This window comes from Xenopus laevis, chromosome 9_10L (assembly GCF_017654675.1).
Source record: "Xenopus laevis strain J_2021 chromosome 9_10L, Xenopus_laevis_v10.1, whole genome shotgun sequence".
NCBI lineage: Eukaryota > Metazoa > Chordata > Amphibia > Anura > Pipidae > Xenopus > Xenopus laevis.
In genome coordinates, this window is record NC_054387.1 from 134,564,700 (window position 1) to 134,575,764 (window position 11,065).

Consider the following 11,065-nt stretch of genomic DNA (forward strand, 5'->3'; position numbering starts at 1 on the left):
GGATTACTGGCACCTCTGCCCCTGGAATGTTGATGAGTTCCTGAAGTGACATCACCCTTAAAAGCATTGTACAACATGTTTTGCAGGCTGGTTTGTAAATGCAGCATCCTTTCAGACTTGTGGTATGTTGGTAACATTTCTGCCACTTTATGCTTGTACCGAGGGTCTAGTAGAGTCGCGACCCAGTACAGGTCCTTCTCCTTAAGCCTCTTGATACGGGGGTCCTTCAACAGGCATGACAGCATGAAAGACCCCATTCTCACAAGGTTGGATGCAGAGGTATCCATCTCCGCTTCCTCGTTATCAAGGACTGCATCATCCACGTTCTCCTCCCCCCAGCCACGTACAAGACCAGGGGTCCCCAAAAGGTCACCACTAGCCCCCTGGGAAGCCTGCTCCTGTTGGTCCTCCTCCTCCACAAAGCCACCTTCCTCCTCTGACTCCACTTCTGACACCTCTCCCTGCGTTGCAGCAGGTGCCTGGGTTCGTTCTGGTGATTCCGACCAGAAATCGTGCGCTTCCTGCTCCTCGTCACGCTGGTCTACAGCCTCATCTGTCACTCGTCGCACGGCACGCTCCAGGAAGAAAGCAAAGGGTATTAGGTCGCTGATGGTGCCTTCGGTGCGACTGACCATATTTGTAACCTCTTCAAAAGGGCGCATGAGCCTGCAGGCATCGCGCATAAGCACCCAGTAACGGGGGAAAAAAATCCCCAGCTCTGCAGATCCAGTCCTACCACCCAGTTCAAACAGGTATTCGTTGACGGCTCTTTGTTGTTGCAGCAGACGTTCCAACATGAGGAGCGTTGAATTCCAGCGAGTCTGGCTGTCGCAAATCAAACGCCTGACTGGCATGTTGTACCGCTGCTGAATGTCAGCAAGGCGTGCCATGGCTGTATAGGAACGTCTGAAATGGGCCGACACCTTCCTGGACTGCCTGAGAACGTCCTGGAATCCTGGGTACTTTGAGACAAAACGTTGTACTATTAAATTCAGAACATGTGCCATGCAGGGCACATGTGTTAAATTGCCCAGTCTCAGTGCTGCCAACAGATTGCTTCCGTTGTCACACACCACTTTTCCGATCTTCAGTTGGTGTGGGGTCAGCCACCGATCGGCCTGTGACTGCAGAGATGACAGGAGTACAGATCCGGTATGGTTTTTGCTTTCCAGGCACGTCATCCCCAAGACAGCATGACAACGGCGTACCTGGCACGTCGAATAGCCTAGGGGGAGCTGGGGGTGCACAGGTGTGGAGGAGGAGGACCCAGCAGCAGAGGACGAAGAAGAGGAAGAAGACGAGGTAGAGAGCGAAGGAGGAGTAGAGGTGGTGGCAGAACCGCGTGCAATCCGTGGCGGTGACACCAACTCCACTGTCGTTGTTGAGCCACACATTTCCTGCTTCCCAGCCATGACCAAGTTCACCCAGTGGGCAGTGTAGGTGACATACCTGCCCTGACCATGCTTGGAGGACCATGCGTCAGTAGTCACATGGACCTTTGGCCCAACACTAAGTGACAGAGATGCGGTGACTTGGCTCTGCACATGGTGGTACAGGTGTGGTATTCCCTTTTTTGAAAAAAAATTGCGGCTGGGTACCTTCCACTGCGGTGTCCCAATTGCTACAAATTTGCGGAAGGCCTCAGAGTCCACCAGCTGGTATGGTAAAAGCTGGCGGGCTAAGAGTGTGGACAAGCCAGCTGTCAGACGCCGGGCAAGGGGGTGACTCGCAGACATTGGCTTCTTACGCTCAAACATGGCCCTCACAGAAACTTGGCTGGGGGCAGATGACTGGGAATGGGAACTGGTGGTCAAGGTGGAAGGCGGAGTGGAGGGTGGTTCAGACGGGTCAAGGACAGCAGAGGTAGAGCAGTAAGATGCTGGACCAGAAGGAGGGTGGCTTTTAGTTTGCCTGTTGCCTTTGAGGTGTTGCTCCCAAAGTGCTTTGTGCTTGCCGTTCATGTGCCTTCGCATAGAAGTTGTACCTATGTGGCTGTTGGGCTTCCCAAGACTCAGTTTCTGACTGCACTCATTGCAAATTACAACGCTTTTGTCAGAGGCACACACATTAAAAAAATCCCACACTGCTGACCTTTTTGAGGCTGGCAATCTGGCGGTAAAAGTAGAAGTCGGCGGCCGTTGGCGGCAATGGCGGGTGCGTTGGCCGGCTGACCACAGGTGCCGATACATGTTGTTGCCCTACTGTTCCCTGCGAGCTGTCCTCCCTGCTTCTTCTAAGTCTTATTCTCCTCCTGCCTCTCTGACTCTCCGTCTCTCCATCTGAACTATCCTCCTCTTGCTCTCTTCTACTGGGCACCCACAAAACATCAATCTCCTCATCATCATTCTCCTCAGATGCATCAATTTCTTCTAACAGCTCACAGAAGGAAGCAGCAGCGGGGACCTCCTCGCCATCACTCATTATGTCCATCTCTGTTGTGTTCTCTGCCAGAATTAAATCTGGTGTAACGTCCTCATCTCCTTCATCTTCTTCTGCCAATAATGGTTGCGCATCACTCAGTTCAAGAAACTCATGTGAAAATAACTCCTCTGACTCCAGTGAAGAAGGGGCGCCGGTGGTGGAGGAAGTGTTACGTGGGGTGCCCATAGCAGTGGAGGATGAGGATGTTGTGGTAAAGTTAGAAACGGTAGAGGATGGGGTGTGCTGTGTAAGCCAGTCAACTACCTCTTCAGCATTTTGGGAGTTCAGGGTCATTGCCTTTTTAAAACTGGGCAATTTCCTAGGGCCACAGGATAGCATAGCAGCACGGCCCCTAGTGCCTCTGCGTGGCGGCCTGCCTTTGCCTGGCATTATTTTTAAAACAAAAACAACAACAACTCAGGTGGTGTTTCTGGAGACGGTATTATTATTGATATTTAGACAGAATGTGAACAAGCTCACACAGCTAGATGGCAGTGGTTTGAAAATGAAGAACACACTGGGCAAATAATGCCTACAAGATCAACGTATACACTACAGCAGTGGTGGATACGGAATATATTATTGCTGCTTGAAAAACGTCACTCAGGTGGTGTTTCTGGAGACGGTATTATTATTGATATTTAGACAGAATGTGAACAAGCTCACACAGCTAAGTGGCAGTGGTTTGAAAAAGAAGAACACACTGGGCAAATAATGCCTACAAGGTCAACGTATACACTACAGCAGTGGTGGATACGGAATATATTATTGCTGCTTGAAAAACGTCACTCAGGTGGTGTTTCTGGAGACAGTATTATTATTGATATTTAGACAGAATGTGAACAAGCTCACACAGCTAAGTGGCAGTGGTTTGAAAAAGAAGAACACACTGGGCAAATAATGCCTACAAGGTCAACGTATACACTACAGCAGTGGTGGATACGGAATATATTATTGCTGCTTGAAAAACGTCACTCAGGTGGTGTTTCTGGAGACGGTATTATTATTGATATTTAGACAGAATGTGAACAAGCTCACACAGCTAAGTGGCAGTGGTTTGAAAAAGAAGAACACACTGGGCAAATAATGCCTACAAGGTCAACGTATACACTACAGCAGTGGATACGGAATATATTATTGCTGCTTGAAAAACGTCACTCAGGTGGTGTTTCTGGAGACGGTATTATTATTGATATTTAGACAGAATGTGAACAAGCTCACACAGCTAAGTGGCAGTGGTTTGAAAAAGAAGAACACACTGGGCAAATAATGCCTACAAGGTCAACGTATACACTACAGCAGTGGTGGATACGGAATATATTATTGCTGCTTGAAAAACGTCACTCAGGTGGTGTTTCTGGAGACGGTATTATTATTGATATTTAGACAGAATGTGAACAAGCTCACACAGCTAAGTGGCAGTGGTTTGAAAATGAAGAACACACTGGGCAAATAATGCCTACAAGGTCAACGTATACACTACAGCAGTGGTGGATACGGAATATATTATTGCTGCTTGAAAAACGTCACTCAGGTGGTGTTTCTGGAGACGGTATTATTATTGATATTTAGACAGAATGTGAACAAGCTCACACAGCTAAGTGGCAGTGGTTTGAAAATGAAGAACACACTGGGCAAATAATGCCTACAAGGTCAACGTATACACTACAGCAGTGGTGGATACGGAATATATTATTGCTGCTTGAAAAACGTCACTCGGGTGGTGTTTCTAGAGACGGTATTATTATTGATATTTAGACAAAATGTGAACAAGCTCACACAGCTAGATGGGAGTTGTTTGAAAATGAAGAAGAAGAAGAACACACTGGGCAAACAAGGCCTACAAGGTCAACGTATACACTACTACAGCAGTGGATACGGAATATATTATTGCTGCCTGAAAAACGTCACTCGGGTGGGGTTTCTGGAGACGGTATTATTATTGATATTTAGACAGAATGTGAACAAGCTCACACAGCTAGATGGCAGTGGTTTGAAAATGAAGAACACACTGGGCAAATAATGCCTACAAGGTCAACGTATACACTACAGCAGTGGTGGATACGGAATATATTATTGCTGCTTGAAAAACGTCACTCAGGTGGTGTTTCTGGAGACGGTATTATTATTGATATTTAGACAGAATGTGAACAAGCTCACACAGCTAAGTGGCAGTGGTTTGAAAAAGAAGAACACACTGGGCAAATAATGCCTACAAGGTCAACGTATACACTACAGCAGTGGTGGATACGGAATATATTATTGCTGCTTGAAAAACGTCACTCAGGTGGTGTTTCTGGAGACGGTATTATTATTGATATTTAGACAGAATGTGAACAAGCTCACACAGCTAAGTGGCAGTGGTTTGAAAAAGAAGAACACACTGGGCAAATAATGCCTACAAGGTCAACGTATACACTACAGCAGTGGATACGGAATATATTATTGCTGCTTGAAAAACGTCACTCAGGTGGTGTTTCTGGAGACGGTATTATTATTGATATTTAGACAGAATGTGAACAAGCTCACACAGCTAAGTGGCAGTGGTTTGAAAAAGAAGAACACACTGGGCAAATAATGCCTACAAGGTCAACGTATACACTACAGCAGTGGTGGATACGGAATATATTATTGCTGCTTGAAAAACGTCACTCAGGTGGTGTTTCTGGAGACGGTATTATTATTGATATTTAGACAGAATGTGAACAAGCTCACACAGCTAAGTGGCAGTGGTTTGAAAATGAAGAACACACTGGGCAAATAATGCCTACAAGGTCAACGTATACACTACAGCAGTGGTGGATACGGAATATATTATTGCTGCTTGAAAAACGTCACTCAGGTGGTGTTTCTGGAGACGGTATTATTATTGATATTTAGACAGAATGTGAACAAGCTCACACAGCTAAGTGGCAGTGGTTTGAAAATGAAGAACACACTGGGCAAATAATGCCTACAAGGTCAACGTATACACTACAGCAGTGGTGGATACGGAATATATTATTGCTGCTTGAAAAACGTCACTCGGGTGGTGTTTCTAGAGACGGTATTATTATTGATATTTAGACAAAATGTGAACAAGCTCACACAGCTAGATGGGAGTTGTTTGAAAATGAAGAAGAAGAAGAACACACTGGGCAAACAAGGCCTACAAGGTCAACGTATACACTACTACAGCAGTGGATACGGAATATATTATTGCTGCCTGAAAAACGTCACTCGGGTGGTGTTTCTGGAGACGGTATTATTATTGATATTTAGACAGAATGTGAACAAGCTCACACAGCTAGATGGCAGTGGTTTGAAAATGAAGAACACACTGGGCAAATAATGCCTACAAGGTCAACGTATACACTACAGCAGTGGTGGATACGGAATATATTATTGCTGCTTGAAAAACGTCACTCAGGTGGTGTTTCTGGAGACGGTATTATTATTGATATTTAGACAGAATGTGAAAAAGCTCACACAGCTAAGTGGCAGTGGTTTGAAAAAGAAGAACACACTGGGCAAATAATGCCTACAAGGTCAACGTATACACTACAGCAGTGGTGGATACGGAATATATTATTGCTGCTTGAAAAACGTCACTCAGGTGGTGTTTCTGGAGACGGTATTATTATTGATATTTAGACAGAATGTGAACAAGCTCACACAGCTAAGTGGCAGTGGTTTGAAAATGAAGAACACACTGGGCAAATAATGCCTACAAGGTCAATGTATACACTACAGCAGTGGTGGATACGGAATATATTATTGCTGCTTGAAAAACGTCACTCAGGTGGTGTTTCTGGAGACGGTATTATTATTGATATTTAGACAGAATGTGAACAAGCTCACACAGCTAAGTGGCAGTGGTTTGAAAATGAAGAACACACTGGGCAAATAATGCCTACAAGGTCAACGTATACACTACAGCAGTGGTGGATACGGAATATATTATTGCTGCTTGAAAAACGTCACTCGGGTGGTGTTTCTAGAGACGGTATTATTATTGATATTTAGACAAAATGTGAACAAGCTCACACAGCTAGATGGGAGTTGTTTGAAAATGAAGAAGAAGAAGAACACACTGGGCAAACAAGGCCTACAAGGTCAACGTATACACTACTACAGCAGTGGATACGGAATATATTATTGCTGCCTGAAAAACGTCACTCGGGTGGTGTTTCTGGAGACGGTATTATTATTGATATTTAGACAGAATGTGAACAAGCTCACACAGCTAGATGGCAGTGGTTTGAAAATGAAGAACACACTGGGCAAATAATGCCTACAAGGTCAACGTATACACTACAGCAGTGGTGGATACGGAATATATTATTGCTGCTTGAAAAACGTCACTCAGGTGGTGTTTCTGGAGACGGTATTATTATTGATATTTAGACAGAATGTGAAAAAGCTCACACAGCTAAGTGGCAGTGGTTTGAAAATGAAGAACACACTGGGCAAATAATGCCTACAAGGTCAACGTATACACTACAGCAGTGGTGGATACGGAATATATTATTGCTGCTTGAAAAACGTCACTCAGGTGGTGTTTCTGGAGACGGTATTATTATTGATATTTAGACAGAATGTGAACAAGCTCACACAGCTAAGTGGCAGTGGTTTGAAAATGAAGAACACACTGGGCAAATAATGCCTACAAGGTCAACGTATACACTACAGCAGTGGTGGATACGGAATATATTATTGCTGCTTGAAAAACGTCACTCAGGTGGTGTTTCTGGAGACGGTATTATTATTGATATTTAGTCAGAATGTGAACAAGCTCACACAGCTAGATGGCCACTGGGCAAATAATGCCTGCAAGTGCACTACTATTGGTGCACTACTATGAAGAACAGCAAACAGCACTGGACACCTTAAAGAACAGTAAGATAAGTAAAATAAAAAAAAAATTATATGTATATTAAAAAAAAAAAATATTCTCGGGTTGGTGCTGCTGAACTACTAGGAGCAGCACAGTAGCACACCAGTCCCACTCCCCAACACTGCTAGACTAATAGCACTTAGCTGTTAAAGTAGCAAAGTAAAACAACAAAAAAGAAAATAAAAGCAGTCCTTACAAGGACTATTGGGTTATTACAGCAGTCAGCAGATGAGATCAGAAGAGATCAGTGCCCACAGCAGGCAGCTACATACAGAGCACTGCAGTAGAAGGTAGATTACTAGCCAGCAAAGCTACCCTAAAATGTCCCTCAAACCCCTGCAGACTTCTGTCCCTCCAATACAGAGCAGTATCAAGTAGATTACTAGCCAGCAAACTTACTATCAACTGTCCCTCAAATCAGTGAAATCACTAGCAGCTCTCTCCCTACACTAGCTCTTCCAAGCACACACAGGCAGAATGAAAAAACGCTGCAGGGCTTCAGTTTATATATGGAAGGGGAGTGGTCCAGGGGGTGTGGGGGTGGTCCAGGAGGGAGAGCTTCCTGATTGGCTGCCATGTATCTGCTGGTCTGGGGTGAGAGGTCAAAAAAAAGCGCCAGGTAAGGCGAACCCAAAATGGCGAACGTCGCGCGACGTTCGCGAACTTGCGGCGGACGTGAACAGCCGATGTTCGCGCGAACAAGTTCGCCGGCGAACAGTCCGCGACATCCCTACCCTTAAGCACCAGTCTTCCTTCATAATTTCATTTGACCGCGAATGTTAAACTAACAGGCTGACATTGGAATTACTTTTTAAAAAAAGGAATAATATACTGTAGCTTTCCTCCAATCCATAGGTACCATCCCAGATGTAAGTAAGAATGAAAGAATGGCTAAGAAGTTGGAGGAGTGTTTAAACTAGGCAGGGGTGGGGTTGAGTTTAAGAATTCTGGGGAAGCTAGGGTAGACTGGGCAGTGGGATTAGAAAGGAGTCATGAGGGAGGAGTGAGGTGACATACAATTTACCAGCTAAGGAGATCCCTCTGTTACAAGGAAAACATGCTATTACTAACTCAAAGGCGAACTAAACCCTAAAACTGAATATGGCTAAAAATGGCATATTTTATATAGTGAACTTATTGCACGAGGCTAAAGTTTGAGCTTGTCAATAGCAGCAATGATCCAGGACTTCAAACTTGTCACAGGGGGTCACCATCTTGGAAAGTGTCTGTGACACTCACATGCTCAGTGGGCTCTGATTGGCTGTTGAGAAGCTAAGCTTAGGGCTCGTCACTAATTATCCAGCAGAAAATGAGCTTCCCCTGTAATATAAGCTGATGCTACAGGTTTGCTGATTATTAAATGCTGATGCTAATTGCACTGGTTTCTGTGCTGCCATGTAGTAATTATGTGTATTAATTACTAATCAACCTTATATTGTGACATTTCTATTCTATGTGTACTGTATATTGTGAGTGGCTCCCTAAGCTCAGTAAGTGACAGCAGCACAGAGCATGTGCAGTGAATCAGCAGAAAAGAAGATGGGGAGCTACTGGGGCATCTTTGGAGACACAGATCTTTACTGCTAAGGGGCTGTGGTTGTGTTGGGCTGTTACAGAAACCCAAAACATCATGTACAACATTTCTACCTTCTTTAGTTAAACTTTAGTTCTCCTTTAAGATCTAATTCTCCTTTAAGTAATGTAAATTACATAAGGAAAAGTAGTAACCTCTGCTGTATTCTGGCAAATGCACAGGTGAAATGGGAAAGCTAGAGTTAAAGGAGACATGTTGTGTAAAAAATAAGAATGTACCAGTACATTATACTCATTTAGATATAGAAGAATTGTGCTTTAAAAAGTAGTGTTTCAGGCTGATTTATTGAATATTTCTGCAAAAACCCTAATAATCCCTCCCTTCTCTTCCACTTGCTGCTCCCTGAATTCCCAGGCTGTGCACTCAGCTCACTGCACTGTAGGACAGGAACCAATCAGCAGCTAGCAGGACCTGATAGGGAACTGAAGCCTGTCTGTGCTTGTGTGACTGCAGGGCTGTGATTGGCTGTCCCCCTCCTACTGTGCTCCTTTTATTGCATGCTCTAAAAATTATGATATCGGTATAACTGAGACCTGGTGGGATGAAACATGTGACTGGGCTGGATGAGTGTGTTTGTATGTAAAGCCTGAATTAAAGCTATGTTCTAAAGCAATAACCATGGATGGCACAGGGGAGGGAGTAGAATCCCTCTGGGGTAGAGATTTTGACTGGGCAAAAGGTTACAAAGAAAATTATCATTGGTGTGTGCTATAAACCACCTTGTATAAGTGATGTAAAGGAAGTCCAGATACTATTTCAAATAGAGTCAATGTCACAACTAGGTCATGTTATTATTATGGGTATCTACAATTATCCAGACATTGACTGTGGTAGTGTCATTACTTTACCCAAACTAGCAGCCTTTATCTATTTGCATAAGGAGCTTCGCCTCCTCCTCGTCACTCATTTTCTAACATAACCTCCTCCTTTATATAAGCTTTTAAATCCTGCCTAACATACAGACATACCCCTCCTCCTCCTTTTCTATTGCCTCTGTCCCTCCGAAACAAAGTATAGCCACTGATATTTACTGCCCAGTCATGTGACTCATTCAGACATGTTTCAGCCAATCACATCATATTTTCCCACCAGCACCTCCAGCTCTCCCATTTTACCAGTCAGACTTGTTGCATTTGCAAACATACATTTAATACTGGTACCACATTGAACATATGACATGTGCTCCTCCCTATCCTTAACCCCAACCAAATTTCCTCTGCATTTTCCCTTCCTTTGCCCACGCTTAGTTTAAAATCTCCTCCAACCCTCTAGCCATCTTCTCTCCCAAAACAGCTGCCCCATCATCATTGAGGTGCCCCCATCCCTAGCAAAGAGCCTGTAGCCTACTGAGAAATCAGCCCAGTTCTCCAAAAACCCAAAACCCTCCTCCCTACACCAATCTCTCAGCCAGGCATTAATCTCCCATTGTCTTCTTAGTGTTGCTCGTGGCTCAGGGAATATATCTGAGGAAATTACCTTGGAAGTCCTCGCCCTCAACTTTACTCCTAGTTTTTTAAAATTGTTCTTGAGAACTTCACCACCTCCTCTAACTTTGTCCCTGGTACCTCTATGTACCCCAACCCCTTCCGTTTGATCAGTTAATGCTCATGCACTGAGACATTGCAGACATTGGGGGGAATTCACAAAAGTGTCAGTAAAATAAGTAACCCAGAAGTGGCGGTTGACAAATTTGTAAAATGTCAAACGAATGGCAAATTCACAAAGGCAGATGTTACCATCTCTGAATGTCTCGTAAGTCCAACAATTTTCTAAAATGTCGTATATCTTTTCATCGTACAAACGTCATTTACAAAAGACAATTTGACAGACATTTTCATTTTGGAGAGCCTAAAGTGTCTGAAAAATTGTCGGTAAAAAAAAATGAGTTTACGAGTAATTCATAAAAATGTTGGGAAAAGTGGCGCCGAAAAATCCACGCCCATTTTTAACATCACTAATTCAAAAGTGACGTGCATGTCGGGAAATTGGCGGAGAAATGCTCTGTGAATTTGTCGGCTGTTGCTACGACACTTTCTACGACATTTTAAAGACATTTTTTCGTTCCCGACACTTTTGTGAATTCCCCCCAATGTGTCTCCCTGCTGCACACAATAATGGAGCGCTCAGACCTTGTCTATAATCCCTTGGGATCAGGTGCTCAGCAGTGATTTACC